The sequence below is a fragment of the Maniola hyperantus genome, chromosome 18, assembly GCF_902806685.2.
Source record: "Maniola hyperantus chromosome 18, iAphHyp1.2, whole genome shotgun sequence".
NCBI classification, from domain to species: Eukaryota; Metazoa; Arthropoda; class Insecta; order Lepidoptera; family Nymphalidae; genus Maniola; species Maniola hyperantus.
The window spans coordinates 2,897,071-2,915,460 of record NC_048553.1 but is presented as its reverse complement, the minus strand read 5'-3'; the positions used below and the strand labels follow the sequence as shown (position 1 = coordinate 2,915,460).

At 36.8% G+C, this 18,390-nt stretch overlaps 1 protein-coding gene across 7 annotated transcripts in view; it reads right to left on the bottom strand.

Moving 5' to 3' along the window:
- The window catches only part of pxb, a 251,761-nt gene that overhangs the window by 107,846 nt on the left and 125,525 nt on the right, over nt 1-18,390 (bottom strand). For 6 of the 7 annotated variants that reach the window (XM_069504610.1, XM_069504611.1, XM_069504614.1 and 3 more), the window contains one exon: nt 8,710-8,743. The gene's annotated coding sequence lies outside the window, so the exon portion shown is untranslated. Of the gene's footprint in view, nt 1-5,155; nt 5,199-8,709; nt 8,744-18,390 lie in introns of those variants that run through there. The other variant, XM_069504616.1, reaches the window with a different exon arrangement.

Genomic DNA, 18,390 nt, shown 5'->3' with positions numbered 1-18,390 from the left:
ATGTAGGTAACTAAAATGTTCTAACAAAATACAATGTCCACTTGAAAAATAAAGGACGAGTCCAGTAGCTCAGAAAGTTCCCAAGTCATCTTCACAAGTGGGGGCAAAGTTTTACGATCTGTAGGGAAAAAATTAACAACTCTCTTTTTTTGGGTCATAAACGCCTGTATTGTGTAGTTTGAAGTTTTGAACACGAGGATTTTAAGTTTTTAACACCATATGTTTGGCGCCGGTTAAACAAACTAAGGTTAGGCGCCGGATTCCATCGTTTAGTTTAGTCACTCCATATGCGCTTTATGGACTGAGGATAATCTTTCAACGGTCATCAAAGTTTATAACTTAAGGCCCCCTCACATATCTACAAATGGAAAATCTCAAGCATAATAATAAAGCCGATGGGGCAGCTATGTTCTGGAGTGGAGACTACGATCTCCAGCTAGACCAATAACCGAAGAAGGTGGAAGGAAACGGATCCAAACATCCACTTTCACATTTATATTATTAAGTAGGATCAATTACTGTGTACACTGTACATCTCAATCGATTAAGTGAAATTGAGATCTACAAAAGTAGACCACAAAGACCAGCCTATAACTTAATTACAAATCTAATATTATATTTCTGAACACGTTATTGTTACGAAAATTTGTTCGCATGGGTCATTAAGACCATACAAAATATAAATACGTATAAATCGTTTATTGTGGCGAAATCGCCATCGGCCTTTTGTCGTTCGCTCTATTTGTTGATTTAATATTTTGTATAGATGGTATAACCAAAAAAGCTATAGAGAAATAATCGAAACATGAACGGTGGGGTAGGTCCGACCATCTGTCGCCCGGGGGTTTGGTCAGAATCCATTTGTGTATTGATGGCGTTTTCGTGTTACGGTTTCATAAATTTTTTGCATACAAAATTTTCATTTAGGTGTATGTAGTAGGGATCGAAATGGGTTTAAGAATTAATTAATAATTTTAATTTGTTAAACAGATGAATAATTCTAGTCGTTCTCTTGTATGTAAAGGACTAATAGGCATGAGAAAAAAATGTAAAAAGGAAAAAAAATATGCCAATAATTTAGCTAAGATATTTTTTTGTACAGCAGAAATCAGTAATGAATCAACTCATTTTACCTAAGTGTGGCAAGAATGTGGAGTAAAGAAATACTGAAGAATCATTGTTGAACAAAATAATGACATAATGACGTTTGCGACAAGCCGAGATGGCAATCGGGGCGGGCAGGCGGATGGACGCCACGCACCCTCGCACGTCACTCGCGCTTTCCCGCACCAGATTAGCGCGGGGACTGTGTGGGTGTGCAGGGCGTCCCCACCCCGATTGCCATTTCGACCTTTCGCGTACTATAGTTAACCAAAAGAACTAAGTAAAACAACAAAGCGAATTTTTTTCACACAAACCAAAAAAAAACAAAACAAGTTACAGCACAGTTACGAAACTACTAAAAAAGCATCGTCGCATAGTTCGAAAATTGTATTTGCGAAAAAGTTATAGAGACCGGGGTAGTGCAACCACAAACATAATAGGTATCTCACAAAAACTGGTGGCCCAACGTGGTCCCAACAAATCTGACCGAACGCGCCCGAATAAAACATCGCACCCCAGCATATGGCATCCGAAACGATAGAAAAAAACATCCAAGGAAATTTATAATACGTCAAATCTTCAGAGAAATGGTTTCCTCTAGATAGAGACGTTATTTTTATATAAAATTAATTGTGCAGAGTCTTTCGACGCATCTGCCGGTGCGTTTGTCCTTTTTTTATACGCTGGCTCCAAAGGTGCAGGTCGAATACCATCGCTGCTTATAAATAAAGTGACCTTGTGTATCCGATTCGCTCATTAAAATTCCCGTAATCGATACCCGTGCTGTCGATAATTATTCGAATACCTAATTCCTATACGCAATGTTAAGATGAAGCCTTTCCTCGTGTTACCAATACCGATCATCGTAAACCTTTCGATAATGAACGTCTCAAAAGCGAATACTTATATTACATTTCAATTACCATATAAAATGTACCGAGCCACGATCCAAGGCAACTTCTTCCGATAATCATCTAATCAGAGATCATTCAATAACTTTTATTTCAAGCCTCTAAGAGAATTATCATACATCCCATATAGAGCTCTAACGGTCCGTGGATAGGGATTAAATTGCCTCGAACTGATTTATAGGTTTCGAGCGGAATCTCTTGTTTTATCTTTAAAGGATTCTACGTCGTCTATTTCTAGCGCGTCATGTGTAGACCGAAACGTACGAAGGAATCTCATCTCAATTGCTTTTCCATTTAGGTTTGTTTTCGAATAGGGCACTTTATTATTCAATGACGTTCTTATTTCGTAAAGGCACGTTGGAAACGTCAATGAGTGTACGTAATCGAGATTCGAAACGAAACGCAAAACGATGTTGCTCGAGTTGTCGATGCCATCGCAGTTCAAAAAGTTGCCGCACGAGAAAATAAAAATGCGACTGTTACGTGCTCGACGGTATATTCAGCCTTTTTTTTTGTTTCTTTATTACGAAATGGGACCGCAGCCCCTACCTCATTTACCTCTATTGTTTAGAGGGAATTAAATGCATTTTTCGTGTGCGTACAAAGCCGTGCGCCGGCGATATTTCGATTCACTCCTTCCCCTGATAGTCGTAAACGTTTAAAAAACTTTACAACTTAATTACCAACATATGTTAAAGCGGGCTGACACGATTTACAATGGTACCTTTGTGGCGCAATAAATTGTGGTGGAGACAATAAAGTTATTCGCGGGTAGGACAAAAAACGGAGCAAGAAAACAAAGCGCATAATGAATTAAACAACATAATGAGTCGTCGATTTGGGTTCGGGAAACGTGGACACCTGCGTCGGGACTAAAGCGTCTTCATTAAAACGAGAGAGATCACGGCGAGACGCACAGGTGCGTTTTGATTGGAGGTTGCGAGTTAATAAACCGCTAGTTAAACGTATACTGCAATATTGTATTTAATAGGCTGTGGACTGTGGCGGTGTTTCAAAGCTTTCCGTTTGTTCTAGAACGGTTTGAAATGTTGTGATCACTATCCCTATTATAAATTCGAAAGTGTGTTTGTTTGTTGGTTTGTCCTTCAATCACGTCGCGACGGTGCAATGGATTGACGTGATTTTTTTGCATGGATAAGGACTTGGAGAGTGACATAGGCTACTTTTTATCTCGGAAAATCAAAGAGTTCCGTAAAAGTAAATTCCGTTTTTAGTCTAAAATAGTCACTAAATTTAGTACTCTTTAAATAAATCCACTATTATTTACAAAAAGAATAGTTCAAGCCAGTCCATTTATTTTCCAATTAACAGACAAAAAGCTTTAAACAGTAACAAGCTCTATATTTTCATTGTCTCCAATTTCCCTACTTAGTATAAAGTTACTAAGACTAAAGTTTCAAAAACGGTCTCCAGTTTCAGATTAACCTGGTCCATCAAGCTGCGATCCTGGTAATTGTTTCGTTCGCCCGTTGACAGGCACCCCGGGACGCACCGATTGGCGGGAATCTCGCAAGATGGCGGGCGACCTCGCCTGACCCATCCGTCAAGCGAAGATGGAACATCTGTTTTAGCTACAGACTATGGAATTATATAGACAGAACTTCAAACAAACCATTCATAAATGTGAAGCCATTATAAAGAGTAGCTAACAACAAAACTTGTGAGTGATTAGCGAGTCAGAAAATGTACCTAATTCTATTTAATTTAACTTTTAATAAACTTTTGCTGAATGTGGATTCTGTCTGAGATCTGGAGGAATATAATATTACCAAGTTACAAACCTCGTCACTTGTATATTACGCGATGCATTTCTGAACGCATGTCTACCAACTAGATGCTCATCTATAAAATTGTTGCTAAGACGTGTTCTTTAGTTTTAGTAAAGCAGGACCGTATATCTAATAGTTATATGCGTACTGCAGAATAAATAAAAGCCTCGACAGTGCGGCTGGCCTATCTAAATAAGCTTTATACATCATTCTGTTTGCTTCTGACTAACAGTCTATCTTTTCTATGTAGTCTGAGGTAAAAACATGTCGTATGTTAATAAATGATCCCGTACACAAAATTTAATTTAGAACAGTTTTCGGCGAAAGAGATTTCTCGTTGACAAGCCTTGGGTTGGATTTATGTGAGATTTAGGGAATTTGTGGGTTCAGCGCAAAAAGTTTCAGCAAAATTCAGTTAATTGCGCTGATTTATGTGCGATGATTGTCTGATGTCGTGGTTTTGGTAAACATTTATATTTATTGGGTCGCTGTTGCCAAAAAATACGGTAATAAAATAAGCTGAAGCAGAAATATAGAGTCGCGAGAGGCGTCCAAATTGCCGCTTAATCCTAAAAGGATTTTCTATAATAATGTACAAACTTTTAAACAAAAATAACACTGGCTAAGTGCACTTTGTATCTTTTAAACTAATATTTAAGAGATAATGGTGGTGCAGTTGCTTATTTATATACCTGCCTGAGGATCCTATTGATTCGTTTGTTATGTTTTCAAAATTAGAAAACACCGAAAATCATGTTTTCAAACAAGGTTAGAAACCCATAGTTTTGTAACTGTGACGATTTAATATAGACTAATTTTTTTCAAATTATATAATTTAATTGAAAAATATTCGAAGTCATAATATTTTAAGGTATCCAACTAATATGTTATACTATTCACTGTAGAGCTTAGGTTAGGTTAGGTGCCACGTATAACTGAAGAATCCAAGAAGATGCCTATTCACTCTAGCCTTGAAGATACCTAATCTTCAAGGCAAGAGTGAATAGGCATCTTCTTGGAAAATGCACTCTACCTTTAGACCTAATCTTTGCGTTCTTTAAATCACGATTGTAGTGAAGCGCAAGCCTATCATGCAATGAAAAAAGGTATAACCTATACCTAAATAATAAGGTTTCAGTATTGGTACAGCTATATAAATAAAACTTATTACATTTAGGTAGGTATATTAAGAAAAGCACAACAAGTCCCAACAAAGATTGCCCGCAAAAATAAAAGTAAGAAATTCAGGATTATCACGAAACACGCTAATGACTGTTGTAAACAGGGAAGAATGATGGACGGTGGAGGCAGGATACTATGACCCTTATAATTAAGGCAAGAAAGACTTACCAGGCGACGATGGAGACCGTTTGTTCAACGCAAACAAAGTTTCTTTCTTTCTTCCTCTGATGTACAATCAAAGTTGTACCGCATATTTCTTCGCGTATTTCGGAAGCGAAAAGGAAATTGCTAGCCTCGGGTGTTGATAGGGTTGTCAACTGCTGAAAAATTGCGTTTCTAGTTCAGGTGAAAGATTATGAAAAGGCATTGAGTTTATCAAACAAGTAAAAATACATAGGTACTTAAGGAAATGAATAATCAGTTGCACTTAGCAGTGGTGAGCGAAAATCGTGAAAATATAATACATAGTGATAAAATATAATTATAAAATAAATAAAAATCTATGTCTTCTCAATAACATTTATATATTGGACCAATATTAAAAATATAAAAGAATCCTTTAAACAGAATACACAAGCGCCTAAAAAGCTTATTTAGTATATTATTCGTTGATAAAAACCATAAATTATTATCATAATACATAATAATATTTTCTAAACTACTAAGATTACTGAATAAGATTTTTTGAATAGAGTAAAAGAGTAGAAAATACTTTATTGAAGTCGGTTGCCTGGTTACATTGATAGTACGACGCAAATGTGGTACCTACAAACTTGAAATTCGTCACAAAACAACTATAAATTTTCGCATTTAAAGTATCGTGAGTGATTTCCATTATATATAATATATTTCTAGTTTCTACGGCTATACTCACTGGACTGCATATGTGGCGACTGGATACGTGAGTATAGCCGTAGAAATATATTATATATAAATTTTCGGTTAATTTCGGTAATGTTCTTTTATTCTGGAAAATTCTGGAAGTGTTGAGAACCCTATCCGTTTGTACCGGCCGTTATATTCTTTTTATATTAACGTAATCTTGGTCGCTTAGATTTTTTTAAATCAGGCTGGCCTTTATTGTGCCTTCATTGTCAGCGTCACAGGATTCTTAAAGTGGCAATCCTATTATGGATCATGTCGTCAATTCCCTTGTATAATATCCTTGTTTATAATAAAAACACAATTTTACTGTACTATTTTTATACAAAAAGGTAATTATCTCTTTTTAAGCTTTCCTCTATCTAACTCCTCTTTTATGTTCTTATTTATGAGTCTGATATTAGAGTAGTCTTGGTTGAAACCTATGGCTTACTTTCAAAAGTTTTAGTACAGTAGATTCTTCACAGCCAAAATGGTTTCGTGACTAGCTTTTTCCCATGAAATCGTTGGTATATACATAGATTTATGTATGAAAATATCCCGTTATAATTTATCAAACCCTTTTCTATGTTATATAGACAAAACCTACATTCCCTAGATATGACATGAGACACAAATAAATAAGCAGGTGCCAAGAAAAACCAAAGGTACTAAAAAAAAATTAAAAAATAAGAAATACTACAAAGACAAGAATTAGAAACTTTAATAGTACCTAGGTACATACTTATAATTTTTTTTAACATGGCGAGTTTAACTTTTGTATTTTTGATTAAAAGTGATAGGTACTTACAAAAATAAATAAAAGTCTTATTACAAAACACTTAGATACCGTGGCTAATATACGAGGCACCTAAGCCGTTGAAACTAGAGATTTTAAAATGTGTGTAAGATTAAGGAAAGATTGTGAAAAATTCTCAGGATGTTAAAAAACGAAATCCACGCGAACGAAGTCGCGGAAATAAGCTTACCATAATAATACCAACAACAATGTCGTAAGATACACGATTAAAACATCAACGAGCCATAATAAATTATTGCAGCGGAAATCGCTTTGATTGAGAAACAAAACCTCAATTCACTTGTCTTCCGCTTATGCAGATGTCAAAAGTAAATTAATTGTCTCGGGATGTTTTGCAGTACGTCAATATCAATACACTTATAATAAAACTGTAACAGGTCAAATTCTGTACATTGAAGATATTTTGAAAATTTTTTTTCGTGGGCACTCTATAATCGATACTGAACCCAAAACTGTAATTTTTTTCATTTTTGTCTGTCTGTCTGTCTGTCTGTCTGTCTGTCTGTCTGTCTGTCTGTATCACGGCCGCGCATCTCGCTGAAACTACTGAATGGATTCCAATGAAACTTGGTACGATTTGAGGTCATACTATGAGGAAGAATATAGGATACTTTTTATCCCGAAATTCAGCATGGTTCCCGTAGGAGAGGGGATGAAAGTTAAAATGTATACTGAGTTGTAATTCATTAACGCGTAGTCCAATTTCATTCATTCTTTTTTTGTTAGAAAGGGGATATTTTAAAAATTGTTCCGTAAATATTTCAAGGTAATCGGTTTTTAACCGACTGTCAAACTCTCTCTCTCTTTGATTTTCCGGGATAAAAAGTAACTTATGTCACTCTCCAGGTCTTTATTTATACCCATGCAAAAAATCACGTCAATCCGTTGCACCTTTGCGACGTGCTTGAAGAACAAATCAACAAACAAACACACTTTCGCATTTATAATAAGGTTACTGATACCTTAACTTTGCTTTCTAAATTGCTTCGTGTAAGAAACGCACGGCTTGATAATATTTTTTTAAATTTCTACTTAACGTAATAAACTGCACTTCCAGAAAAAGTTTTTTAGTCTCTATTACTGACTTTTGTAATTTATTTTTGTACAAAATATTGTTTCTAGAGTTAATTTTAATAAATGTTTTATTTAAATGGACTCTAAAAATTAACATCTGTCGGTTAATTATTCGGATGAAAAAAATACCATGCTTTTAACAAAACTTCTAAGATATACCTATAGGAAATTATTCATCACATTGCTTTTACTATCAACATTCCCACATAAGCAAACGTAACATTTAAAATTTACAACTTGGACGTTGAGGTGAAATACTTTAAAATATGGTTTTACGGTTTTCGCTGGCTCATAAAATTGACTTCAATATTTACTGGTGATTCAAAGATGCGCGCAATATCATTTGAGTATGCAGCTTTTGGTCCAAGAGCTTGGAGACCATACTGTTGCTCTTAGACTTACGTTTGATGAAAGTTAAAAGAATGTAGGTAGGTATACCTAATGCGTCCAAAGTCCAAACTGACAAACCTTATCTCCGATTTTCTGGGACAAATTTTCAATAAATTTTGTAGGACCAATGTAGTTTGTAGCGATATAGTTCTTTGTCTGATTATAACAAACTAGATCATTCAACTCATCCCCTCAACCGTATGAAAAGTCAATAATGTTTAAATTGAGCTTTATTTTAGTTTTTATCAAAAAAGACGCTTCGAGGCGTCTTCACTCCATTTCTTGGGTATGTGTTGATGGTTAGACAATGGTCTAAAATCTAAAAAGTACTTACCTAAAATTATTATTTAGGAGTTATTTTAATAACTTAAAGTTAATAGTTATCAATGTTTTAATGGTACTTTAAATTTGCGCTGAGGCTGGGCGCATATTGGCAAATATCGGTTCCATACCTTGCACAAGAATGACTCCATTATTTGAACATCTATTCATCTCGTATCAGTAACTCTTATCTTTACTCTGTATTTTTATTTCAATCAGTTTTATACTGGGACATAAAACCATTTATTTTACGAACCTTTTTAACGACTTCATACGGGTCACGATGACATCTGAAAACAATAAAAAATATTTTTAATACCACGTTTTATTAAAAAAAGAAGAATATAAGGTCACAGGTAATGCTTTATTATGTTCGTTTGCCCCTTTTCTCCAAATGATAAGTGTGGGTAGGTAGGTAAGTATATGGTACCTAAATAATAAAATGATTTCATGTTCCAACCAAACGGCTACCGGCAACGAGACGGATATGTGAGGGGTTCGACAATAGTAGGTATTGTTCCCAGCAGTTAAATAATCGCGTCTGACCTAGGATGCGAGTGCAATCTCCCGCAGGTATTGTTCTACGCGCTCGTGTACTGTGTACAGATGTATACTCACACTAATGCAGATGGCGAACGCGGGGTGCAGTGCGGTGCGCGAGCTCCCTCGCCTCTCGCACCCCACTAACGCCTAAAAATTGTATTGCGACGCGTCTTGCGGCTAACTTCAAGAACGACTATTTGAATGGCGCGGACTATACGTACCTACTACAACGTCTCCTACTTCCGGAAAACCTGTTGTGTTCTTTAAGGTTTGATACCAATAAATCCATTATTAATATAATTACAAAACTACAGATCGTATGGACCCTTCGTGTGTGAGTCCGATTCGCACTTGACCAATTTTTTGTGGTTTTATAAACCTAAAGCCATGCTGACCAGTCGTGGCTTTGCTTTGATTACTAGTGATTTATAATTTGTATAGGGTTAAGGTGAGATTTTACGCGTGAATCGCTTGTTATATAGCTTTGCCGGTAAATTTCAGTTTATGAGTGTAATTTCTTAATCCAAGAAAACCCATTATTTTTATGTTCACACTCGAAAGCGTATAGAATTTAAAAACGGTTTTGTTTTTTCAAATGACTGAGCTTTTTTCATCGTGGACGTCATTACCTATCGCTCTAAAAACGCGCTCTCTAATTCCAATTTCAATCCCTTCGCACGTTATTTTCTTCTACCTGGAAGACGCAAGCGCACCGCTCAATTTCTAATAGTGTAAGAGATGGCTGTAAGATATACGTATCGTTTGAATACTTAATTTTAACAGTAGGCTCCTGCGGTAATGGAGCGGTGCGGAAGGGGTGACAGTTGTGCAATTTGACGAATCACTGAGCCTCGCGTCACGTCATCACACCACTCCCACGCCGATCTACTACCGCAGGAATCTAGTCACTAGTCAGTTATGCCTGTGCATATTATTATCTACTAGCTTATGCTCGCGACTTCGTCCGCGTGGACTACACAAACTTCATACCCCTATTTCGCCCCCTTAGGGGTTGAATTTTCCAAAATACCTTCTTATTGGATGCCTACGTCATAATAGCTATCTGCATGCCAAATTTCAGCCCGATCCGTCCAGTAGTTTGAGCTGTGCGTTGATAGATCAGTCAGTCAGTCACTCACTCACTCACCTTTTTTTATATTTAGATTAGGTACCTACCTACTATGATTTTTTAAGAGATACTTTTTAATTTTTAAAGAAAATATTAGAATGGAACTTAAAGCTAGCCTTATCTAATTATTATACAAATCATGCCCACGTGGAATGATGACAAGAATACGGGCTGCATTTCCGCGCTTGCCAGTTAGCTTGAGGCTGATCCGTTGCGCAAACAACGAGCCAGCCCTTCTGTCTGAGGCTTAAAATTTTACTACAGCAAACTGTTTTTGAAAGAATACCTACCTACGTAAGATTACCTTCATCTCATTAAGAAAAATATTTCAAATCATTTAATCAATAATTCAAATCATAATCCAAAAGAATAAAGCCAAAGTGCATTGGGGACCATTGTTGATTTAGTTTTATGTCAGTTTACCAATTTTAAATATAATATTTTGAGTATCGAGATTGAGAAGTTTTTGTAAAATGTTTTTTGAATAATAATGTTTCGAGTTTGATTGAAATATTTTTTCAGTATATTTTGTTTGCTCTCTTTACATGTCAATTAACCGGATTACTATTTTATCTCGCCATCTCTCATCCTATAAAGACATTTCTTCTCTATCATCGTCATACGATCCATATAGCCTTCCCTTTCACTTCTAGAACCTTATGCGGCAGTTTGAGCAAACACAGGTTCTGAATTAAGCAATTATGGTTAATTTCGAATCCCCCCATGGCCAGTCGTGTCGGCGAGGGAATGTGTTATTTTGTATCGTAATTTGTGAGAAGGCATCCGCTTGAGCAGCTGAAAATTATATGCTGTAAAAGATGATTTTTTAAGTAGAATATTGAGTTTTAAGTAGCATATTTATACCTATATCTAATATAACACTTAGACTCGCCTTGGAACAGCGGTGCGAATCATCAATTTAAAGGTACTATATCATCATCAGTCAGTTTTTTTTCTACATATCTCCTCTCAGTTCCGCTTAGGTAGATACCGGGCCTAAGACCTTTTTGTTTGGAAGTCTCTAAGTTCTAAAAACTGGTCATGCCTTCGTTAAATCAATAAATATCAGGTATTTTAATGAGCCGAGACTGGACTAGTTATCATCTATTCACAGCTAAATAGATTCAATACTCGTATCGGATTACTTTATAACATATTCGGGACACAAGTATATAAACATTCATATCCACTTCACTTAACTTTATTATACAGATCATTATTCTAAACACCGATCGCGGTCGATTCGGTATGATCCGATTTACCTGCAATCATTTCTTCGATATGTCACATCGAATCACGTTTAAAATTTCGTCTATGGTCTATGGTCTCCAAAAAACGCTAGGGCCGCTCGATTCTATATTTAAATTCTTAAGATCATTTTCACCATACGATTCGTTATCTTTAATATAGTATAAACGATACGATATAAGCATATTGCATGAAAGAAAATATAATTATTGAAAAATTATTATTGTAACACAATTAGTTCAACATAGTGATATAATTAATCTAAATATATAAAAGGATTGACTGACTGACTGATCTATCAAGGCACAGCTCAAACTACTGGACGAATTGGGCTGAAATTTGGCATGCAGATAGCTAATATGACGTAGGCATCCGCTAAGAAAGGATTTTTGAAAATTCAACCTCTAAGGGGGTGAAATAGGGGTTTAAAATTGGTGTAGTCCACGCGGATTAAGTCGCGAGCATAAGCTTGTTAAATAATAATACTTTTATTCCTAATCTATGCAATTATTATTTTTGATTTACATTTGTACAAAAAAAATTTATACAGTTCAGTTTTTGTCATGTATATTAAAAGTTTTTTCGAAGTGCTTTTTAAATAGATCAAGTTCTGTGGTTTTGATTCCGACCATTTGGTCCGATCGTTCGAATTCCGTGTCGTATAATATGGAAACGCTCTAACTACAACGTGATTAATATTCTCATACCAGAGTGACACTCTACGTCAGCGAACGGTAATATGATTGGACGTTTTCATATAAATTACCACACCGGGCGGGGCCTATTGGTATAATTAAAAAACATAGATTATTATCGCCTTACCAGCCAGCCAGGTTTCCGGTGCGTAATTGTTAATAGGGCCGGCTCTTTGGCTATTTTAATGAATATTGTTTTCTTTTAGAGCATTTCGTGAATAGTTAATAAGGCGGTCTGTTATTTTTATTGTTATCATAATTATATTAATGATCTTTTAATTAGACGAAAATACTGCGGCTGTAATTTATTCGTGTCGCATCTTTTTTGAAGTTTTATAATTGTTGTAATAAGGAAGCATTTGAGTCAAAACATTTATTATAACTAACTAGGATTGAGAAACATGAAATATTTATATCTGTGACCTATATAGTTTTTAGATTATGCTCCATTTTATTTAGTAGCAAAATATGGTTGTTCACCATGTAATATAATAAAATAATATTATTTTCTAAGTTATTTTTTTTTTCTTTATCTTTCTCTTTCACAACTGATGCTCTTCAAGTCGTCAATGTCTATTCCTTTTTTATCTATATTTACCACTGCAATAAGTTTTGTAAATCTGTTCACGATATAGTCGTCAACCGATAGAGGTTCACTGCTGGAAATAGGTCTGTTGTAAGGACTTCCACACGCCACGGCCTTGCGCCGCCTGAATCCAGCGGCTCCCTGCAACTCATCGTCGTTATTCCAGCACCTTGGGATCCCTACGTTGTATCGGTTCTTCGAACTTTGTGCTCCACCCATTGGCATTGCCAGTTCAGCTTCTAACCCATTGAGCTATGTTGGTTTACCTGGTTGTTCTACTAATCTCCTCATTTCTGATTTGATCACGTAGAGAAACTTTCTCTTTCTTTCTCTATCTCCCAGATCGCATTCAAGGAAAACTCTAGTTTTAGTATAAAGCAAAAACCAAAACATGTGTTGAATATTTTTACATAAAGATTTATAAAAAAATATTCAATGTTTACCAGTTATAAGCTTGTTGTGTTGAGTCGTTGTCCTAGCAAAAACATGGTCACCCCAAGCGAGCGTCTGTGAGCGAACAGCGAACGGGACAGCTGGCATCGATCGTGCGCGCTGCCACTTTTGCGGCTCAAATCAGCTGGTGCATGCGGTCATTCAACTAGGTGTCCAAACTTACAGGATTTTAAAGTATTTTTTGGTGAAAATATAACACGGTGTAAAAATAATTGCAATCGATTCTGTTACTGATTCTGAACTTTTAGGTTTTGCTTACACCAAAACTAACGTTTTACATAAATATATACGTTGTACTAATTATGCGGAAGTAACATTATACCATCACATTAATGAATTCACTTAGTAATTAGTGCGCAGTTAACTTAGCAACAAGTAATATGTTATGTGGGTAATACAATACGCCAACGTCACAACAGTGTTATCACGTCCTGATGAATTACGTCGCTGGAGTAATATGGAGTTCAATGTAATGAGAGTAACGTTTTGGTGTTAGTTCAAATAGGTGCTGTCGGGTTAAATTACATAAAAATTCGGGAAATTGACTTTATCTTACAAATATAGAATATAATAGAATAAAATATATTTTTATTCAAGAAAACTTTTACAAGTGATTTTGAATCGTCAACTAGTTTAATTTACCACTGTTAGTTATAGAAACTAATGATTTAGGTGCTTTACAATAATTACGGAAAATGACAATTTTTCAAAAAAATTGGAGCAAAATAGATATCAGAAAATTCATGATCAGTCACAATATTAGGATTATTAATTCAGTATTTCAGGGATCTTCTGTTCTGTCCTTTTTTTACAGGATGTTGAGGACAAGTTAACTCAAGACTGCGATCTTTTCTGATGGTAAGTGATTAATGCAATTTTAGGTGGCAACGGACTAACTTGTCAGGGGTAGGTATGGCAGTTTTATCAAAACCATCATCGGTTTTTACGTGGCACGTTATTGGGGGTGATGTAGTAACTAACCACGGCCGAAACGTGACACTAGACCAGATAGAATTTAAAAACTATAAGTTCAAAAATTGCCACTACTGGGAATCAAACTCAAGCCCTCCCATTTAAGACCACAGCGCTTACCATTGCACCAAAGAAAAGATTTCTAAGCGTCCAAAAGTTAAGTCTATCGTTAACTCATCAATGTGATCCAAAATAACTTATAAAATAATGATCATAAACCATCCGATAGATTTTATAGGTACGCAATTATTTTGCGATTGCCATTATTTATTAATCTCTTGCAGCATAATAATATCATAATGAAGAGAGAGTCACACCCGTATTCACAATCATTACTATGAAATCGCACAGTGTGCTCGAACGCATAGTGTGGATTCCACCAATCAGATTATCGAAAATTGACGTGACAAATTTGATTGGTGGAACCACACACTGTGTATTGATGATTGATGATACGAATGATTGTGAATACGAGTGCTAAAGAAAATTCTACTTCCAATTAATCCGAGTTAAGGAAATTGACAAAAGATTTACGTAATATTTCCTTTGTAAGTAAGTAACCTAACTGAAACCTACAGCATACGACCACTTTAGCTCGTACGGAAAGTCAACTTTAACTTAACGCAAAGTTACAAACTTCTATCGACATGAAATTTTCATATTCTCCCACTCTGCTAACCTGAACAGTACTGAAATATTCATCGCTTTAACTATTTAAGGACTGTACTTAATATACAAAGAACCTATAAAGCAAACTAATAGTCATAGCACACATAACAACTCGGAGAGGCATCGTCATCATATCGCCTTTCGCCTCGCCGCGCCGTCAACCAGGCGTCAACCTAATGAAAAAGCGGATCAGCAGCTCCAGTACTTACGTCTAGTTTGCTACGGCTATAGTCAACGCATTTTATACTGAGTCGTCGAGTTATCTGTCTGTTTCGCTCGCACTTACCTACGACCTGTAAGTGGGAGCGAAACAGACAGATACTTACAGCTCGCCGACCACACACAGGCAAGCGTGGACGAAGAGACGTATAGAGAGAAGTAGGCGAGGTGGCAAGTTGACCACGCACCGCACCGTGGTTGTCAGCTTGTCCCGAGGCGAGGGGATTACGATTTACGCTACGATTCCGATTAGTGTGCGTTGCAGTAAGATGTTTCACGGCTCGAGTTGATACAGCAAGGATCTTTTCGAGCTGATATATGTGCTATGACCTTTATTCATCGCTTTAACTATTTAAGGCCTGTACTTAGCTATACAGAGATCCAATAAAGCAAACTAATACGTCTCTCAGAATTTGCATCTCAAACGGAGCCTCGCAGGATCTCGATACCAAGGTGATGTTGGAGACAGAGTTTCGGGGCTTATATTAAACTGCTCAAGGTGTTAATAAAAGCAGTTGATTGAAATAGGATTGCTAGCATAATGTACAAAGGAAGTACGACAGTATTTAATCTGACACAGGAGAAGGGTGGAACAGATAAAAATATCAAAGTATGTTTTAGGGAAAGAAGAGGGTACACACATTATAACATTAAGAATAGGTGATAAGGATAAAATATCATTCAACTTGATTTAAAAAAATAAACTAAGTACGAAGAAAATTGTGATAAAAATAATAGTTCCGAACTTATGAAATGGATAAAGTTCTATCAGCAGGAGACAAATAATGTTAGATGAAAAAGTTATTTGAGCGGCAAAAATTTAACAAAATAATATACCTATTCGTTCTATGAATCTAGCATCAAACCACTCGTAATATAAAACCGTAAAAACTTCAAAGTTTGGAACATGGGCACAAAGTTTCCTGTCTATCGGTATTTTACAGAATATATTTCGGAGAGTTCAACCTCCTTCACCTTTCTACTATCGTACCGCAAGGCATCGCCAAGGTCTGCACCCGTACGTAGTCGAAATTCCACGGATACGTACTAAGCGATTTGCCTCCTCATTTCTAATTCGAACCGCTAATATTTGGAACACCCTTCCAGCATCAGTTTTCCCCTCCAATTATAATACCTCAAGACAAGAGTGAATAGGCATCTTCTAGGCAAGCGCGCTCTATCTTAGGCTGCATCATCACCTGCCACCAGGTCTGATTACTGATTACAGCCAAGCGCTAGTCTATAAATTAAAAAAAAAACCGGCCAAGTGCGAATCAGACTCGGGCACTGAGGGTTCCGTAGTACAATCGTATTTTATCGACATTTTGCACGATAAATCAAAAACTACTTTCTAGATCTTGTTCAAACCAATTTTCGGTGGAAGTTTGCGTGGTTACAGGGGGGGGGGGGGGGCGACACATTTTACAACTTTGGAAATCTCTCTCACGCAAAGTATTCAGTTTAGAAAAAAATTATATTAGAAACCTCAACATCATTTTTGAAAACCTATCCATAGATCCACACATGGGTTTAACGAAAAAAAATTTTTTGAGTTTCAGCTCTAAGTATGGGGAACCCCAAAATGTATTGTTTTTTTTTCTATTTTTGTGTAAAAATCTTAATGCGGTTCACAGAATACATCTACTTATCAAGCATTCAACAGTATTGCTCTTATAGTTTCGGAAAAAAGTGGCTGTGACATACGGACGGGCAGACAGACAGACAGACGTGACGAATCTATAAGGGTTCCGTTTTTTGCCACGGAACCCTAAAAAGTGGAACTGCGAATAAAATATAAGTAGTAGGTAGGTATTTGGCAGTAGCAGCCTGGGTGATCCACATCCCACATTCAAATATTTGACGTACGAATGTCTCTTTTGTCGGGACACTTTGTTATTCTTTTGAATTATAACGACTTTAAAGACGAGAGTCGAGTTCTGAAGGAATTTTATAGTGGTCTTATATTCTTTGGTTTTATTTGTCGAGGCTTGGAGGGCTTTTGTTTAAATTTAATAGTGTTGAAGATGGTTTTATTTCTTTGGATTTATTTTTATAACGCTACGGTCCTAGAGACAGGAGATTTTCGTTCGAAAATACCCGTTCTAAATTCAAACTGGTAAAACATTCTTGTTACCTTCTTAACAAAGTTAGTTAACCCATACCTTTTATCAGTTTGAACGCAGCATCGTACCGGAACGCTAAATCGCTTGGCACGGCTTTGCCGTTAGTGTGGTAACCAGCCATGGCCGTAGCCTCACATCAGACAAATTTTAATATTGTCTCTAATTTAATATATATGTAGTTCATATAATTTATATAAATTACTTTTACTAAATCTATATAATATTACTAAACAACATTCATGCGATAAATCATTACATACATTCATGTAACGAGTAGGTATAGTAGGTACACGACAGGTCGAGATGGCAAAAGGGGTATGAGGCGGGGGGACGCCCCAAACACTCGCAGTCACCCGCACCGGGTTAGTGCGGGGGTTGTGCGGGGTGTCCCCACCCCGATTCCTTATTTAACCTGTCGCGCTATATTCTACCGTAAGCAATAATCCATACTAATAATATTATAAATGCGAAAGTGTGTCTGTCTGTCAGTCTGTCTGCTAGCTTTTCACAGCCCATCCGTTTAACCGATTTTGATCAAATTTAGTACAGAGATAGCTTGCATTCCGGGGAAGGACATAGGCTACTTTTGATCCCGGAAAATTAAGAGTTCCCACGGGATTTTAAAAACTTAAATCTACGCGAACGAAGTCGCGGGCATCATCTAGTTTGGAAATAAATGTACCTACCTACTTAAATAGGCACAAGTGTGATGGTACTTATTATTATTATATATCATTTGCTCTCACGCCCGTGTACAAAATAGATACATATAAAAGCCAAAAAAGTTTATAATATACTTACATACATAAAAATAAATAAACCTACATAAACATTACATACATACATATTTGTACCGGGCGGAGGATTACACCCCGGCAGGGGAGACCAAACGGCCGGGGGTCAGGGCGACAGGTGAACAAATCGGCGGACTATCCTAGCCGAGTCCAGCAAGACCGCTTTTTGCATCCTGGCTGCGAGCGAACTGCCACGGAACCCCAGTCGCCTCAGATGGTGAGCGAGGCTGACTGGGATCAACCCATTCGCAGATATGACGATTGGGATGATTTCAGTGGACTCCACATGCCACATGTCGGAAACCTCGTGAGCCAGATCGAGATACTTGCGCTTTTTCTCCGTCTCAGCTCTCACGAGGTTCTCGTCATACGGGATGGTGATGTCCACCAAAAACACCCTCGACTGTGCCCGGTCCACCACCACGATGTCAGGCTTATTCGCTAGAATAGTCCTGTCCGTGATGATGGACCGGTCCCAATAGAGCCGGACTCCGTCGCGCTCGAGT